General features: G+C 53.0%; 1 protein-coding gene and 2 pseudogenes across 1 annotated transcript in view; 1 reads left to right on the top strand and 2 right to left on the bottom strand.

The window, feature by feature from the left end:
- LOC131478020 (glutathione S-transferase Mu 2-like) overlaps window positions 1–15,770 on the bottom strand; it is a 34,774-nt gene that overhangs the window by 13,204 nt on the left and 5,800 nt on the right. The gene's annotated exons all lie outside the window — the stretch shown is intronic.
- LOC118758579 (glutathione S-transferase Mu 1-like) lies at window positions 726–2,538 on the bottom strand (annotated as a pseudogene).
- Window positions 10,129–15,120, top strand: LOC101531800 (glutathione S-transferase Mu 1-like; annotated as a pseudogene).

The following is a 15,770-nucleotide window of genomic DNA, read 5'->3' as shown; positions in this document are numbered from 1 at the left end:
ACATAATAGGATATGCTTTATTGAGAAACAGTCTTAAAATACTGACAAGGAATATACATAGTGGGGAAAGTACCGGGAGGAGATCACAGGGGCCTGTGACATGGACCACCAGGCCCTCACTATCAGTCCCACAGCTCTCAGAATAAGACCCAGCTGCAGGGCACTTCAAGCCCTGGCACCAAGCTGCAGGAGTGGGGAGTCAGGAAGAAGAGGGACCCAAAGTGAGGCACAGAGCAACACAGAGCATGCAGAAATTATCAAACACCATTGAACTCCACCTGAACAGACACACCCACATATAGCATCCTGCTCACCAAACCCCTGCTGTGACAACAGAACAAAGAAAATCCCCAAACTCCAGCACTACCAGTACTAAGTCAGGGCCCCCAAGGAAGAGGACAGACCCAGACTGAGGTTCAGGCTTCCTGGGGAGCAGGCAGTGCCAGGAAGACCTTACTGAGTAGGAGGTCCAGCATAGACACAGCAACCTCTCTGGCCATCTCAGGAGCTCAGAGTCACTCAGCCCCTCACAGCATAGATAGGGGCTAAGGGATTGGCCTTAGTGCAGGAGGAGCAGCCAGGGGCAGAGCTGAGGCTGGCCAGGGACTCAATGGGAGGGGCTGGCTTAGAGGACAAGGGGGTGGAGGGAGAGGACTGAGAAGGCTGAGGCAGGGCTGGGGACCTGAGCTCCCAAAAGTCAATCTCATCTTTGAAATTACAGGGCCTTATTTTCCTATCCAGGAGGCCATTTCAGAAAACACAGGTACTCAGAGGAAGAGGCTGGACATCATATAAGCAGCGATCTTCAGCAGGCCGTGCAGGGGCAGAAACAAGAGCATAGCTCAGGGGACTGTGACCCCTTGGGGTTCCACTAATCCCAGTGCAGGCACAGCTCAGATCCTCTCCCAGTGACTCAGAAGGCCCTCATTGTGGGAACAGGAGAAGATGAAGCAGCAAAGGAAGGTGAGGCCAGGCTCCAATCCTTCCTTTGACAGGAAGTCCTAACTCCTCCACTTGGCGTCTAAACCCAACCTCACTGCATTTCAACTCCCCTTGTCCTGAGACCTGCCACAGCGAGCAGCACCAAGCACTCTCCTGGGAAATGTACCTGCACGCCTGGGTTGACAGTGCCCACAGACCATCTCAAATTCAGGGGCATCCAGGGTGTTCTGAGCCTAATGGGTCTGACCTGGCAGCCACATGGTCCAACACACAGATCTACACTGGCCCCTCCTCCCTGGCACACAGAGCTGAGCAAATCTTGCATAATCCCCAAGGCCAAGAGCCTGGATCTCACCCAGAGCTGATGAGGAGCTGAACAGGCACATCTCTCTAGGAGAAGGGGAACAGGACAAAAATCATAAAATGAACAATCCGTTGGAGTAATTGAACAAACTCTTTAATCTGTGCTAACAGGTTGTGATGTAAGCAGATGTCCTTGGGTGACTGAGGGAACCCTGAGAGGTGAGGCCCAGACTGTGCTCTTCAGACCCATGCTATGTTATCCCTTCCCTCCACACGCTGTGCCTGCAATTCTCCAACTGGCCTTAATTCCAGCATGGAATCACCTTTCCATGCGCATAAAATTAAACATGAAGGAATTCCCCCTGTCACAGACAGAACATGTGGGACACTGGAATGAGGAGACATGAGAAAGGAAGTTTTCACCACCAACCCTTTAAGACAAGAACTTGTACCAGGGGTTGCTTGTTGTCGCTAAAATCCAGCACCAACAACATACCTGGGACTGGTCAAGGGCCTGAGGCTGCTCCTTTTAGTACAAATTCAGAGAGGTCCTGGTTGCTGTCCAAAACACACCAGAGGTTCCCAGGTACAAATGGCTTTCCCACTGCTGACTCGGTTCCCTGTGAGTCAACTGGGAGTGAATATTTATGCAGATACACTGGACACAGCAGGTACAGGATACTAACCCTGGGTCCTGCTCTCAGAGGTTGGTCTACAGCTCAGCTCCAGGACTCAGAGAGCATGAAGGAAATGGAAAAGGGGAGAGGAATATCGGAGAGGCACCTCAAATCGGGCCATGAAATCCTTCAGGTTTGGGAACACATTCAGGCAACCAGCAGCAAATAAATGGTTCTGGTCCAGGATGTCATAGACGAGGAAATCGGCAAAGGTGATCTGCAGAAGCCAGGAGGAGGGAGCTCAGCACAGGGGGAGACCGACCATGCCCCCTGCTCCTGCCTCCCTCACTTCTTCTCTCACCTCACCTTGTCCCCTGCAAACCAGGGCCACTTCCCCAGGAACTGGGAGTACAGTGTCAGCTTGTCTGGGAGGCCCTTCATGTAGTCAGGCTTCAGCTTCTCCTGAAGGAGCAAATGGCTGTCAGCACCCGCAGATATAACTTTGGGGTGAAGGGTTGCCTGCCCAGGGTTGCACATGGCCCCACTGGCCAGGGGAGCAGCCGTCCTCACTGAGTGTGGCACAGGGTCCGTGTTCCTCCTTGGCTTTCATTCATCAGCATCTGAGAGACTCCCACTGGCCCCCATCCCATCTGTAGGAGACCACAGGAGGTCACAGAGGAGTGCTGGGAGCAGGTGGTGGAAGTTATTGGGAGTCACTCCAAATTGGCTGGAGTTCCTGCTGGTGTGCATAAGCACTGAATGTGTGGTGGGCAGGGTTATACTGGGCCTCAGCATCCACTGTTTTGATTATGAGATGGGGCTGGCGATAGAATTGACCAGGTGACTGCGGCCACCAGTATGTGTAGGCTGATGTGGGTGATGGACTGAGCCAGACCCCTTACTGGCACACACGGGAGTCAGGTTAGGGTCACCTCTGGTGAGGTTTTTTGGGGACCCATCCCCACCCCGACACACACACACACACACACACACACACGTGGATCACTGGACTCAGAATCCAAACACAGGGAAAATCACACGGTCTGTGGTCTGACCATGCAGTACATGTGTCAGAACTGGACCTCCTCAGTTGTTGAAGCCTGTGCAGTGGATCGTATGTCCAGATGCTCATGGTGGAATGCGACAATTCACTGAAGCCTACAGAAGACATAGAGTACTATGAAGGGTAGAACAAATCGGACAGCTGTCCTGCTCAAGCTTTGACAGTGAGTATCTGGGGAAATCAAGACTCTAAAGTGGACTATGTCAATAAATAGATCTTGGAAGTATTTCCTCAATCTTGGAGCAAGGAAATCAATAGCAACTTAGAACCATCAAAAGCACTTGAGCGGTGCCCTTGGAAAATGCTCTACATCAGGGACCCTAGGAGTGTATCAGCTGCCCATCCCCCATTCCCAGGCACTGATGCAGTTGGGCTGCTGGGAGCGGCTATCTCCCCTATTCTTGCCATCTTCCCTAGATACTAGAAAAAAAAAAGGAGATTGGAGGCAGTTGTCTCATCCATTTCCCCCCATTCCTTGACATTCCCCAACCTAACTGATGATCCACATGGCCATGCATCCCTCTCAGCTATGTAAATATCATCAAAATAAAGTGGATTTATTATTTGAAAGAGAAGAAGAGCAAAATGAGAACTGTACCCACTGAAGGGGCCATTCATTTGGGTGTGAACATGGGACCACTGCCTCACTGTGAGCAAACCTTTAGGAAAATCCCCCCCGGAGGCTAAGGCTGCTGTCTCAGCCTGGACGCAGATGGGGAGCTGAGCTCTGTGGAGGGGTCCAGGTCAGAGTGCATGGGGAACATCTGCAACAGGGACTGCCCTCTGCCAGCCCCAGTGGCCTCCTGCCCCATCTCCCCAGCAACACAGACACCCAGGCCACCGCAATTGTCTGGCTTCACTTGGTGAAACGAAGCTCAACCTGCAACTCCACACCCTATTCAGGTAAGCTGAAATCATCGGTGATATTCTTGGTGCACACTCCTAATATGTGCTAGTTACTTTCCCAAACTGACTTCTTCAAGGTCAACAACTGGGTTCTTCAGCTGTTGAACCCCATTTTTGTTCAAGTCACTACTCAACCTGGTTTCACATATTCACAATGTTATAAAAGAGAAACAAAATAAAACCACAGGCCCATTTCTTTGGAATACTCTTTAGTTTTCAAACAAGTCTTCTACCTACAAAAATTAAAGCTGGCAGGTAGTACATTGCTCCTGTGGGGGTTCTAATATATAGTCATATCAAACTGACTTTAAGTCATTTGAGAGTTGGACATTTGATGCAGCATTTAAGATGCCAGTGGGGTTGCCCACATCCCATGTCAGAATGGTTGAGTTTGAATTTTTAACCCTGGCTCCTCCTAAGATTCCTGCTTCCTGCTAATGTGCATCCAGGGAAGCAGCAGACGGTAGCTCATGATCTGTCACCCCTGCTACCAACATGGACATGGGGTTTGAGTTTCTGTTTTCTGGCACTGCCTTGTCTCAGCCTAGACTACTTTAGAAATGTGGGGAGTGTCACCCTGCCTTTCAAATAAAGAAATTCATACCTAGATCTTTATACAAATACATGTCATTTGAGTCACCCTTTCATACCCAAGAACACTCGTGGGTCAGGAGCCAAGGCCAAGGCTTGACTCTGAGGACCCAGCCTGCTGAAGGTCTGACCTGGTCCTCCCTGTGGTCCTCTTGGACATCTTCCAGGCGTCTCTGGTCACCAGATGCTCTCTCCTACTTCAGGACAGGGCTCTGCTCCTGCCCCCACAGAGGCTCTCCCACCTTCTTTCACATCCCCTCCTGGATGCTGCCCTCAAGGCCACTGTCCTGGTCAAGGAGGTCACCTATCTGACAACAGGGCATTTCTGAGGGGCACCTCAGCCATGCCTCCTCTGTGTAAGGTGGGCCTCTTGGAGATTCACCAGCTGCTTGATGAAGGAAAAACGCCACCTGGTGAATGACCATAAGGCTTCAGTCAGGAGACCCAAGGGCTGGTTCCCCAAATCCCTTCAGGGACAACACAGAGGCTCTTTTTTCTTTTCTCTGCCCCTTGTCAGGGCATACCCTGCCTTCTGGGGTTGCTGTTCCTGATGCATGTCTCTGTGGGTTGTCAGCCTAGGAGCCTGGCAGTGCCCAATGCTGCCCTCCGTGGGGGCACTGAGTTGAGTTTTGGTTACTGGCATCCCTCTCAGGCCGGGCGCTGGCTGCTGGAGCTTCCCAGAGCCCAGGGGTGAGGACAGGGGGATGCCCATGGGGGAAGGGCAGGGAGCTGCAGCTCAGTCTGCGGGCCTGCTTTGGCTGTCAAAGGAGCTGCCGGTTGGGGGGCTCAAGCGGAGATTGGCCGCTAGGCCGGGCTAGGAAAGCAGTAAGGCCAGGAACCGCGGTTGGCCTCACAAGACCCAACACTCCCTCAGGATTCCCTCGGGTCTGGGAGTGGATCTTTAACTTCCTGCTCCCAGAGGGTTGGGCCGAGGGGCAGGGCGGGGTAGGCGCCAACTCCGCCCCGGACTCCTAGCATATCAGCAAAAAATTTCAGGCTCTGGGAGGGGTTCGGGCCTTGGGATTCGGGGGCAACTGCCGCTCCTCACAGTGTGGCGGCTGTGGGGGGTGCCCCTGCCGGGTCGGACCCAATGCTGGGGGCTCACGCCAAAGACACTGCCGCAAGGCAGTGAACGAGTCCTCGGCCTCATCCAGGACCCAAGAGAGCTCAGTCCTCAGGGTAAGTGCACCATGTGGGAACTTGGGAACTGGCTTAAAATTCCTAGCTCCACCCAGCCGCTAATATCTGGCAGCTAGGTGAGTCTGGGAGGGGTTCGGGCCTTGGGATTCGGGGGCAACTGCCGCTCCTCACAGTGTGGCGGCTGTGGGGGGTGCCCCTGCCGGGTCGGACCCAATGCTGGGGGCTCACGCCAAAGACACTGCCGCAAGGCAGTGAACGAGTCCTCGGCCTCATCCAGGACCCAAGAGAGCTCAGTCCTCAGGGTAAGTGCACCATGTGGGAACTTGGGAACTGGCTTAAAATTCCTAGCTCCACCCAGCCGCTAATATCTGGCAGCTAGGTGAGTCTGGGAGGGGTTCGGGCCTTGGGATTCGGGGGCAACTGCCGCTCCTCACAGTGTGGCGGCTGTGGGGGGTGCCCCTGCCGGGTCGGACCCAATGCTGGGGGCTCACGCCAAAGACACTGCCGCAAGGCAGTGAACGAGTCCTCGGCCTCATCCAGGACCCAAGAGAGCTCAGTCCTCAGGGTAAGTGCACCATGTGGGAACTTGGGAACTGGCTTAAAATTCCTAGCTCCACCCAGCCGCTAATATCTGGCAGCTAGGTGAGTCTGGGAGGGGTTCGGGCCTTGGGATTCGGGGGCAACTGCCGCTCCTCACAGTGTGGCGGCTGTGGGGGGTGCCCCTGCCGGGTCGGACCCAATGCTGGGGGCTCACGCCAAAGACACTGCCGCAAGGCAGTGAACGAGTCCTCGGCCTCATCCAGGACCCAAGAGAGCTCAGTCCTCAGGGTAAGTGCACCATGTGGGAACTTGGGAACTGGCTTAAAATTCCTAGCTCCACCCAGCCGCTAATATCTGGCAGCTAGGTGAGTCTGGGAGGGGTTCGGGCCTTGGGATTCGGGGGCAACTGCCGCTCCTCACAGTGTGGCGGCTGTGGGGGGTGCCCCTGCCGGGTCGGACCCAATGCTGGGGGCTCACGCCAAAGACACTGCCGCAAGGCAGTGAACGAGTCCTCGGCCTCATCCAGGACCCAAGAGAGCTCAGTCCTCAGGGTAAGTGCACCATGTGGGAACTTGGGAACTGGCTTAAAATTCCTAGCTCCACCCAGCCGCTAATATCTGGCAGCTAGGTGAGTCTGGGAGGGGTTCGGGCCTTGGGATTCGGGGGCAACTGCCGCTCCTCACAGTGTGGCGGCTGTGGGGGGTGCCCCTGCCGGGTCGGACCCAATGCTGGGGGCTCACGCCAAAGACACTGCCGCAAGGCAGTGAACGAGTCCTCGGCCTCATCCAGGACCCAAGAGAGCTCAGTCCTCAGGGTAAGTGCACCATGTGGGAACTTGGGAACTGGCTTAAAATTCCTAGCTCCACCCAGCCGCTAATATCTGGCAGCTAGGTGAGTCTGGGAGGGGTTCGGGCCTTGGGATTCGGGGGCAACTGCCGCTCCTCACAGTGTGGCGGCTGTGGGGGGTGCCCCTGCCGGGTCGGACCCAATGCTGGGGGCTCACGCCAAAGACACTGCCGCAAGGCAGTGAACGAGTCCTCGGCCTCATCCAGGGCGGCCAGTGCACCATGTGGTGCCAGGCTTTGCCTGCTGGCCGCCCGGCCGGGAAGCTCTGGGGTAATGGATGTCCGAATTGCTGCTTAGATAGCTCTAGGGTGACCCCACTGTTTCTGGGTTCTGAGTCAATCCTAAAGATTCCCAACGCCAGTAACTCTTCTTTTGGAGAACTTCTAATCACTCAATAATGCTGAGCTTTGAACACCTATAATGCAAAAGATAAACCCCGGATTGTCTAGCAGGATATTTTTTTGCCTGACATGATGTTGGTTCAGGAGACTGGTCACATCAGGCAGGTCCATAATTTTAACTAGCACTCTAGAACCTTATACTGGGGTAGACTCTGTGCAGGATGTGTGGGCCACACCCTGTAGAAAGTTTGGCCCCACTGGTAAACCTAAATTTTAGGTGGTTATGGACTAAGCTAGGTGTGACCAAGGAGCCTGCCATCAGTCACAGGTAAAGGGATCCACCATAGACTGGACTGGGCAAGGCAGCAGCACCCAAATGTGCATCCTGAATAGGCTGTGGGGTGGGCCGGGCTGCAACATTCACCAGCTCATACAAAGCCAAATGGGAGGCCAAAGTACACCGGGCACTGGCCTAAAAACCAATGGCATGTATGTAAACTGGGTTTGGGAGTGGATCAAGTGGAGGTACTTGGGAAGCTCCCCTGGCGAGTCATAGCTCTCGCTGGTGAACATGCCGTCCAAATCTGGGGGTCAGACTAGCAGGGCATAGTAGCTCCAAAATGTGTAACTTGATAATGGACCGTAATGTACTGGGCAGGACTGAACAAACCTTTGTTTACAAGCAAAACTAGAAACCAGCATGGAACACAGGTCATACCGAGCTAGGCTCTTGCACCTACTGGTCCCCAGAGCAACCACGGGCAGGTGCATGATTTACAGCTAGGAACAAGCCCAATCGGGGAGGTAACGGGACACCCTACCTAGGTTGAGGTTCCCACCAAGGGGCGTATGTGCTAGAATTGGAGCTGCGTTCTATCTAGGAAACAGTTGCAGTCACCCGAGGCACTAGTGTGGGCTGGGATTGGATGCACCAGGCCAGTTCAGACCCCAACACCATCTGGTGGCATGGAGAACCAGGGGGTAGATGTGGGACTGACTAGGCTGGGTCTCAACCCCCTACTGAGCCATGCGTGAGCTGTATGTGGGTAAGGACGAGCCATGGCTGGGCTGAAACATCCAATAACAAGAACCAGAATGGGGTGAAAGCCAGCCAGGAAAAGCCACTGTTCCTGCTAGGGCAGGAGGTGAACTGAGTTGGGTTGGCTCAAGGACCCCCTGGCATGCGCAAAACCTGCCTTTGGGAGGGGATCTGATGGAGGAGCCTGGGCAACTCCTCTGGCAGGACACAGTCCCTGCAGGTAAGCGCAAGAAGCATGATAGGAAACAGCCCAGAATAGGCCATGGAAAGTTTCCCACTGGCACACATTCAGCATGGGTCAGGAGCAGAACAGGCTGAATCAGTCCGTATCACCCACTGGCAAATCCGATCACCAGATCAGAGTGTGGGATGAGCCGGGTTTGGTCGCGACAAAACCAGTACACATTATGGAATGCCAGGGCGTGGTTGCCTGTCCTGGATATGAATGCAGCACCCAACCAGCACACATGAGATCCAGGAAGGAAGGGAGGGGCAGAACTGGCGGGGGGGGATTAAGGGGCTGGTTCCCTCGCCGGACAGCTACTCCCAATGGAGAGCGTGGGCTGGGATAGAGACAGACTAGACTATGCAAGGCTACAACGCCTGTGCACTGCATGTGGACTAGATCAGGGAAAAGCCAGGCTGGGCTGATTATTCCTGCTGGTGCAAGCATAAATTAGAGTGGGTGAGGGATGTTTGGACATAGCCGCAGAAGCTGGCACTGGGGACCAATTCTGTCAAGTCAAATCACAGAACCACCTAAAGAGTGCATAAACCGGGACAGAGAGACCTGGGAGGGAAAAAGTGGGTTCCCCCTTCTTGGGTCACTATTCCCGTGGGAGGGCATGAAGACTGGGACGGGGGCTGGGATGGCTAGATAGAGAGGCACTCAACAACACCCGTGAGGGCTGGATGGTTGAGTTGGTTAGATAGAACTAAGCTTTAATACCCATTGACACGTACAAGAGTCAAACGGGATGGGGGACAGACTGGTCTTCTGCTACACATACTGGCAAACCAGGGTAGGGGGCGGGCCTGGTGGGGGTTATTGTGGGTCACCCCGACTAGGCTGCAGCTCCCACTGGTTTGTGTGAGGGCCGAGTACGTGCTGGGCAGAACCAGACTGGACTGCAACACCCATTGGTTCCAGTGCAACTCGGGACTGAAAACAGAACCAACCCAGCAATTGCAACCACCAGCTGATCGTGGTGATGGACTGTGCCGGGCCCTGTGCTTGCTAGAGCATACAAGAAACTAGTCTGGGAATACCTCAAAGTTTCTTTGGAGATCTCCCTAATCGAACTGCTGGACTCAGAACTCTAATCAAGAAAAGACAGAAGACAGAGCAGATCAATCATTCATCTCAGCTATATGTTGGCAGCGATATATGGGGCAAACGGAGACTTTATGATGGACCATATCAATCAGTGGACGACCTCATCGAGCGAAACTGGCAGCGATTCATAACCGGAGAACTATTAACACCACTCGAGCACATATCTCAGAGCATGCCCCACATCCGGGACTCGGGGTGGGCGGGAAACTGGGTGGGGCTTCCCCCTCAATATCCCCCTTTACCTCAGATACAAGATGGAAACAATGTGGACATAATAGTATTACCCACTTCCCTATCCCCCTGAACCTTTTTTTTTTCTTTTCTTTTTCTTTCTTTAACTGTAATTAACTATGTAAAGATTGTCAACAACACAATAAAATAGATTATAAAAAAAAAAAAAAAAAATTTCAGGCAGTCCCGGTTCCGGTGAGACTGGACTGTAAACCCTCTACACCAGAAGCACCATGTCCATGACTGTGGGTTACTGAGACATTTGAGGGGTGGGCGAGGGGTCTGCTCGTAGGGTGGGCGAGGGGAGAGACACTGAGTAGCTGCCATTGATCCTGTAGGACCTGTTGGGAAACCTTGCCTGTTCCAGGCTCTCCAGAGCTCACTGTGAAGTCCCTCTGTATGTGAGTCCTGAGAAGCATGCAGTGTGTGTGTGGGGGGGGTAAATTAGGTAATATAGGGACAAAATTAGAGTCCCTTCTCTCTGACCTCTTGTTTTGGGCCATTCTACCCAGATGTGTCATGCCATCCACCTGCTCCTGGAATACACGGACACCAGCTATAACGAAAAGACATACTCCACTGGGGATGGTAATGCACCTGCCTGCTCTGACCTTTGCACAGCAATGCTGACCAACACCTAGCAACCATTAGGTGGCTATCTGTTGCTCACCTGTGCAGCTGCTCGCACCCTGGAGCAGAGCCTGCACTTGCATGGTCCCCTAGAGGGTGCAGTGTGGCTTCCCTAGGCAGGGCACTGGGAAGAGTGCTGGGCTTGGCCATGTTAGTGATTGGGATAGACTCTAGCATTATTCCAACTTTTGATGGGCCTTTGGCATGCAGGGACCAGAACCCTCACCAGACTTTATACCAGCTATATGTAGCAGTCTGAGACTAAGAGGTTCAGATCCCACATGCCCTGCCTTGAGGGTCTTGCCCCTGACTCTGCTGAGGATAGGCTACACACTGGGAGGTTTTGTTTCACTTGGTCTTCTCCACAGCTCCCGACTATGACCAAAGCCAGTGGCTGAGTGAGAAATTCAAGCTGGGCCTGGACTTCCCCAATGTATGTACAGGGGATGGAATGCATGGGAGGGGGACAATGTAAGATGTCTCCACTTCCACATCCTTCCCAAGTTTAGAAACTTAAATACCAGGACTTTATGCTCAACTTCTCTCGTTCCTCATTCTCTTCAGCACTTTTATTTTTTTATTTATTATTTACTTATTTATATTATTTATTTATTTATTTATTTTTATTGGAAAGTAAGATACAGAGAGGAGGAAAAACAGAGAAAGATGTTGCATCCGATGGCTCGCTCCCCAAGTGACCACGATATCCAGAGCAGAGAGCTGATCCGAAGCCAGGAGCCAGGCGCCATGAGCTTCTCCCGGGTCTTCCATATGGGTGCAGGGTCCCAAGGCCCTGGGCTGTCCTTGACTGCTTTCCCAGGTCACAAGCAGGGAGCTGGATGGGAAGCATTGCCACAAACCAGAATCCATATGGAATTCTGGTGTGTGCCAGGCCATGACTCTAGGCACTAGGCTACTGTGTTGGGTGTGGTATATTTGCTCATTATAGAGAGTATCTGTAGGGTCTGCCGTGGGTCAGTACAGAGGGTGCCAGGTCTCCTGTGTGCCCTGGCTCAGGGGGTGCTGGGTACCTGGAAACCTAGCTGACTTCGCTCCTCCCTCCCCAGCTGTCCTACCTGATTGATGGGACTCACAAGCTCACCCAGAGCAACGCCATCCTGCGCTACCTCGGCCGCAAGCACAACCTGTGTGAGTGGGGCTGGCTGAGGGTGTGGGGCTGTGGCCATGCCCTGGGTCTGGCTGGGTGGGATGCTGAGGTTGTCTGCTGTGTGTGTGGGCTGCAGGTGGGGAGACGGAAGAGGAGAAGATTCGCGTGGACATTTTGGAGAACCAGGTTATGGACAACCGCATGCAACGCATCGTAGTCAGCTATAGCCCCGACTATGTAAGTGTTCTCACTGGACAGCACTTGGCAGATTCAATGAGTAATTAAGATCTCATGTTTGTATCCGCACTGCTCCTGTTTGCCACTGAACTCCCTAGGGGGATTGGTTCTTCAACGAATTTCATATGTTATCAATACATTGACTCAGTGGTCTCTTAAGTCTTGTGAAATGAAATCATGAACCTTGTGTACTCATCTGCACTGCTCCTGTTTGCCACTGAACTCCCTAGGTGACTGATTGTCCAAGCAATTTCATGTCTGATCAATACATTGATTCTGTATCTCTAAGTCTTGTAAGTAAAATCTTATGATCAATTTTCACAATCTTAGGATACAGTCCCAAAGCCTCAGGATCAAAAGTCAGTTCTAAGGAAATTTGCTTTACAATTCCTCTGGTGTTTGAATTTTAACTCTTACCACAGCCATCTTTCAATATGTTCCCATAATGTGCCAATGCCTGGATGCAAAATCCCAGTGTACTGGCTATCATAGTTGAAGAAAGGAGCATCTTCAGGCATGTGCCCTCTTTCCCAGGGCTCTCTCTGTGCCCCCACAGAGATAAGCAGATTTCCCCAATAGGCAGCCCAGGGTCAGCCTGAGGCCCTGAGTTTCTTTCCCTCCATGCTTTCACATCACATTCTCATCCTTTGTGAACTGTATACATCCCTGCCACGCACAGGGAGGACAGCTGCTCCCCTGGCCGGTGGGGCCATGTGCAGCCCTGGGCAGGCAGACGCTCTCCCCAAAGTTGTGTCTGTGGGTGCTGACAGCCATTTGCTCCTTCAGGAGAAACTGAAGCCCGAATACTTGAAGGGCCTCCCAGACAAGCTGACACTGTACTCCCAGTTCCTGGGGAAGCGGCCCTGGTTTGCAGGGGACAAGGTGAGGTGAGAGAAGAAGTGAGGGAGGCAGGAGCAGGGGGCATGGTCGGTCTTCCCCTGTGCTGAGCTCCCTCCTCCTGGCTTCTGCAGATCACCTTTGCCGATTTCCTCGCCTATGACATCCTGGACCAGAACCATTTATTTGCTGCTAGTTGCCTGAATGTGTTCCCAAACCTGAAGGATTTCATGGCCCGATTTGAGGTGCCTCTCCGATATTCCTCTCCCCTTTTCCATTTCCTTCATGCTCTCTGAGTCCTGGAGCTGAGCTGTAGACCAACCCCTGAGAGCAGGACCCAGGGTTAATATCCTGTACCTGCAGTGTCCAATGTATCTGCATAAGTTGTGTCTCCCACTTGATTCATAAGGAAACTGAGTCAGCAGGAAAAGTCATTTGTCAGGGTTCCAGAGCCAGTCACTGATGTGCTGGGCTCCCTGGGAGCCATAGTGACTATGATCAGTGCTCAGTAGTTCTCTCCTTTTATAAAGGATAAATCCCCTGGCCCTTGACCGTCTAAGTTTCCCATCCCAGTAGATGATGGGAGAGACACGACATTGAGCGGCATGTCCATAGCTGGCATCAGGAAGACTGACACAGTAGAGCTGATTTCACTGTCAGAGATAGATACCCCTCATTCCTGATCTCCAGGGAGCTTAACACCAATCAGATGCCAGTGTGGAAACACTGAGATCAAGGTTGCTATTGGTGCTGTATGTATTCACTAATGGATGCCAGTGGTGCAGGATCTGGTCTTGAATTTGTATTTGACAAGTGTTTTGGACATGTTCTTTACCACCTCTCTCCCTCTGGCTCATGCCTTTACGTGCCTGGTGTGCTGGCTGTGACATGGGGCAGGTCTCCTTTTTATATACGCCCCTGCAGACCTTCCTCTCAGGGTCAGGTGCAGGGGCACATGTAAAGGTGACTGCTGGGACAGAGCACACTTAGACAACTACAAGCACAGCAGCCTGAGGGGTGAGTTGGTTTCACCCTGTGGGTGCGGAGGAGCATGGCCTGGGCCTCACCTCACACACTCACTTTGATCAAACAGGGACTTCTTGCTTACAACAAAGCCTCTTTTGTCAAGAGTTGGTAGTTTGAAGCATTAGTCCAACAAGTTATTCAGTCTATGCTCTTTGTGTGCTGTTCCATTCACCACCGTGTGTTCCTCGTCAGCTCTGGATCAGGTCCAGACCTGTGACGTTGGGGATTATGCAACAGTTGCTCAGCTCTGTGACCAGGGAGGAGGGACCAGTATAGATCCATGTGCTGGACCATGTGGCCCAAAGATCAGGCCCATTTGTCTCAGAACACTCTGGATCGCCCTGAGTTCTTGAGAACCTCTGTGGGCACTGTCAGCCCTGTGTGAAGGTGCATGGCCCAGGAGAGTGCTTGGTGCTGCTTGCTGGAGCAGGTCTCAGGATGACGGGAGTTGAGATACCGTGAGGTTGGGTTCAGATACCAAGTGGAGGAGTTAGAACTTCCTGTGTCAGGGGAAGGATTGGAGCCTGGCCTCTCCTTTCTTTGCTGCTTCACTTCCTCTTTGCTGCTTCACTTTCCCACAATCACTGCTGGCTGAATCACTCTGTGAAGTCTGGGTGCTTTGCACGCTGCCCTGGTATGGTCTCAGCCCCTTTTCCTGGTGGAAATGCTTGCTCTATGTGCAATGCCAGGCAAGCAGGCAGCCTCATTGTGAATAAGCAGAGTGTGCATTCAAGGGTGATGATGTGAAAGTTTCTGAACAGCTGTGAGGTACAGGCTTCCCAGAGATGTGGTGTCCAGGAACAGATCATGCTGAAGAGTGGAGTGCTTTGTTACCCTGCACCTACAGAGCACCCAGATGCTAACGTCTCCCTGCTGATCCATCCTATGTGTTCTAGTGTGAGGCATCTGTGATGAAGAGCGAACTCCGCAGGGCTGTGGTCCTATGGAGATGTCAGTGCAGCCACCACAACCCCGTGCAATGGCTGCTCTCTGGTCTTAGCTGTGCCGGCTCCAGGATTGTGGGAATCCCAGGGAAACCACAGACCCTGAGCTCTGCTCCTGTTTCTGCCCCTTAGGGCCTGCCAAAAATCACTGCATACATGAAGTCCAGCCGCTTCCTCCGAGTGCCTGTGTATTTAAAATCAGCCACGTGGACAGGAAAGTAGGGCTTTCTGATCTTAGCAGATGAAATTGGCTTTGGGGAAAGCCTTGGGACCCTGCACCCACATGGGAGACCCGGAAGAGTCTCCAGGCTCCTGGCTTCAGATTGACCCAACTCTGGCCATTGTGGCCCCTTGGAGAGTAAAACAGCAGATGGAAGATCTTCCTCTCTGTCTCTCCTCCACTCTGAATATCTGACTTCCTAATGAAAATAAAATAAATGTTTTTTAAAAAGGAAAGAAATTGGCTTTGGGGAGTACCTGTCACTGGCCTGCCTCAGCCTCTCAGTTCTCTTCCTCCTCTCCCCAGTTTGCTGCCCTCTGCCCTCTAAGCCAGCCACTTCCACTGAGTCCCTGGCCAGCCTCAGCTCTGCCCTCTTCCACAGTCATCACCCCTTGGGCTGCTCCTCCTGCACTGAGGCCAACCCTATGATCCCTGTCCTCGCCATGAGGGCCCTGTGTGGCCCTGAGCTCCCCAGATGCCAGAGACGTCACTGGACCTATGCTGGCCATGCTACCCAGTGAGGTCTCCCTGGCACTGGCTGCTCCCCAGGAAGCCTGAACCTCAGCCTGGACCTGTCCTCTTCCCTGGGAGCCCTGACTTGGCACTGGTCTTCCTGGAATTTGGGGACTTTCTTTGTTGCCACAGCGGGGGTTTGGAGAGGAGGATACTGAGTGGGTGTGTCTGTTCAGGCATGTTGCCATGGTGTCTTGGTCATTTCTGTGCCCTGTGCATGTTGCTCTGTTCCTCATCTTGGGTTCCTTCTTCAGCATGTGCCAGGGCTTGAAGCGCCCTGCAGCTGGGCCCTGGTTCTGAGAACTGGCAGGCTGATGGGGAAGCAGCTGTGTAGGCCTCTGGCAAACCATCTGTGGCATC

Source organism: Ochotona princeps, chromosome 2 (genome assembly GCF_030435755.1).
Source record: "Ochotona princeps isolate mOchPri1 chromosome 2, mOchPri1.hap1, whole genome shotgun sequence".
Classification (NCBI taxonomy): domain Eukaryota; kingdom Metazoa; phylum Chordata; class Mammalia; order Lagomorpha; family Ochotonidae; genus Ochotona; species Ochotona princeps.
Note: the sequence above shows the minus strand (reverse complement) of the source record. Positions and strands in the feature narration are given on the sequence as shown.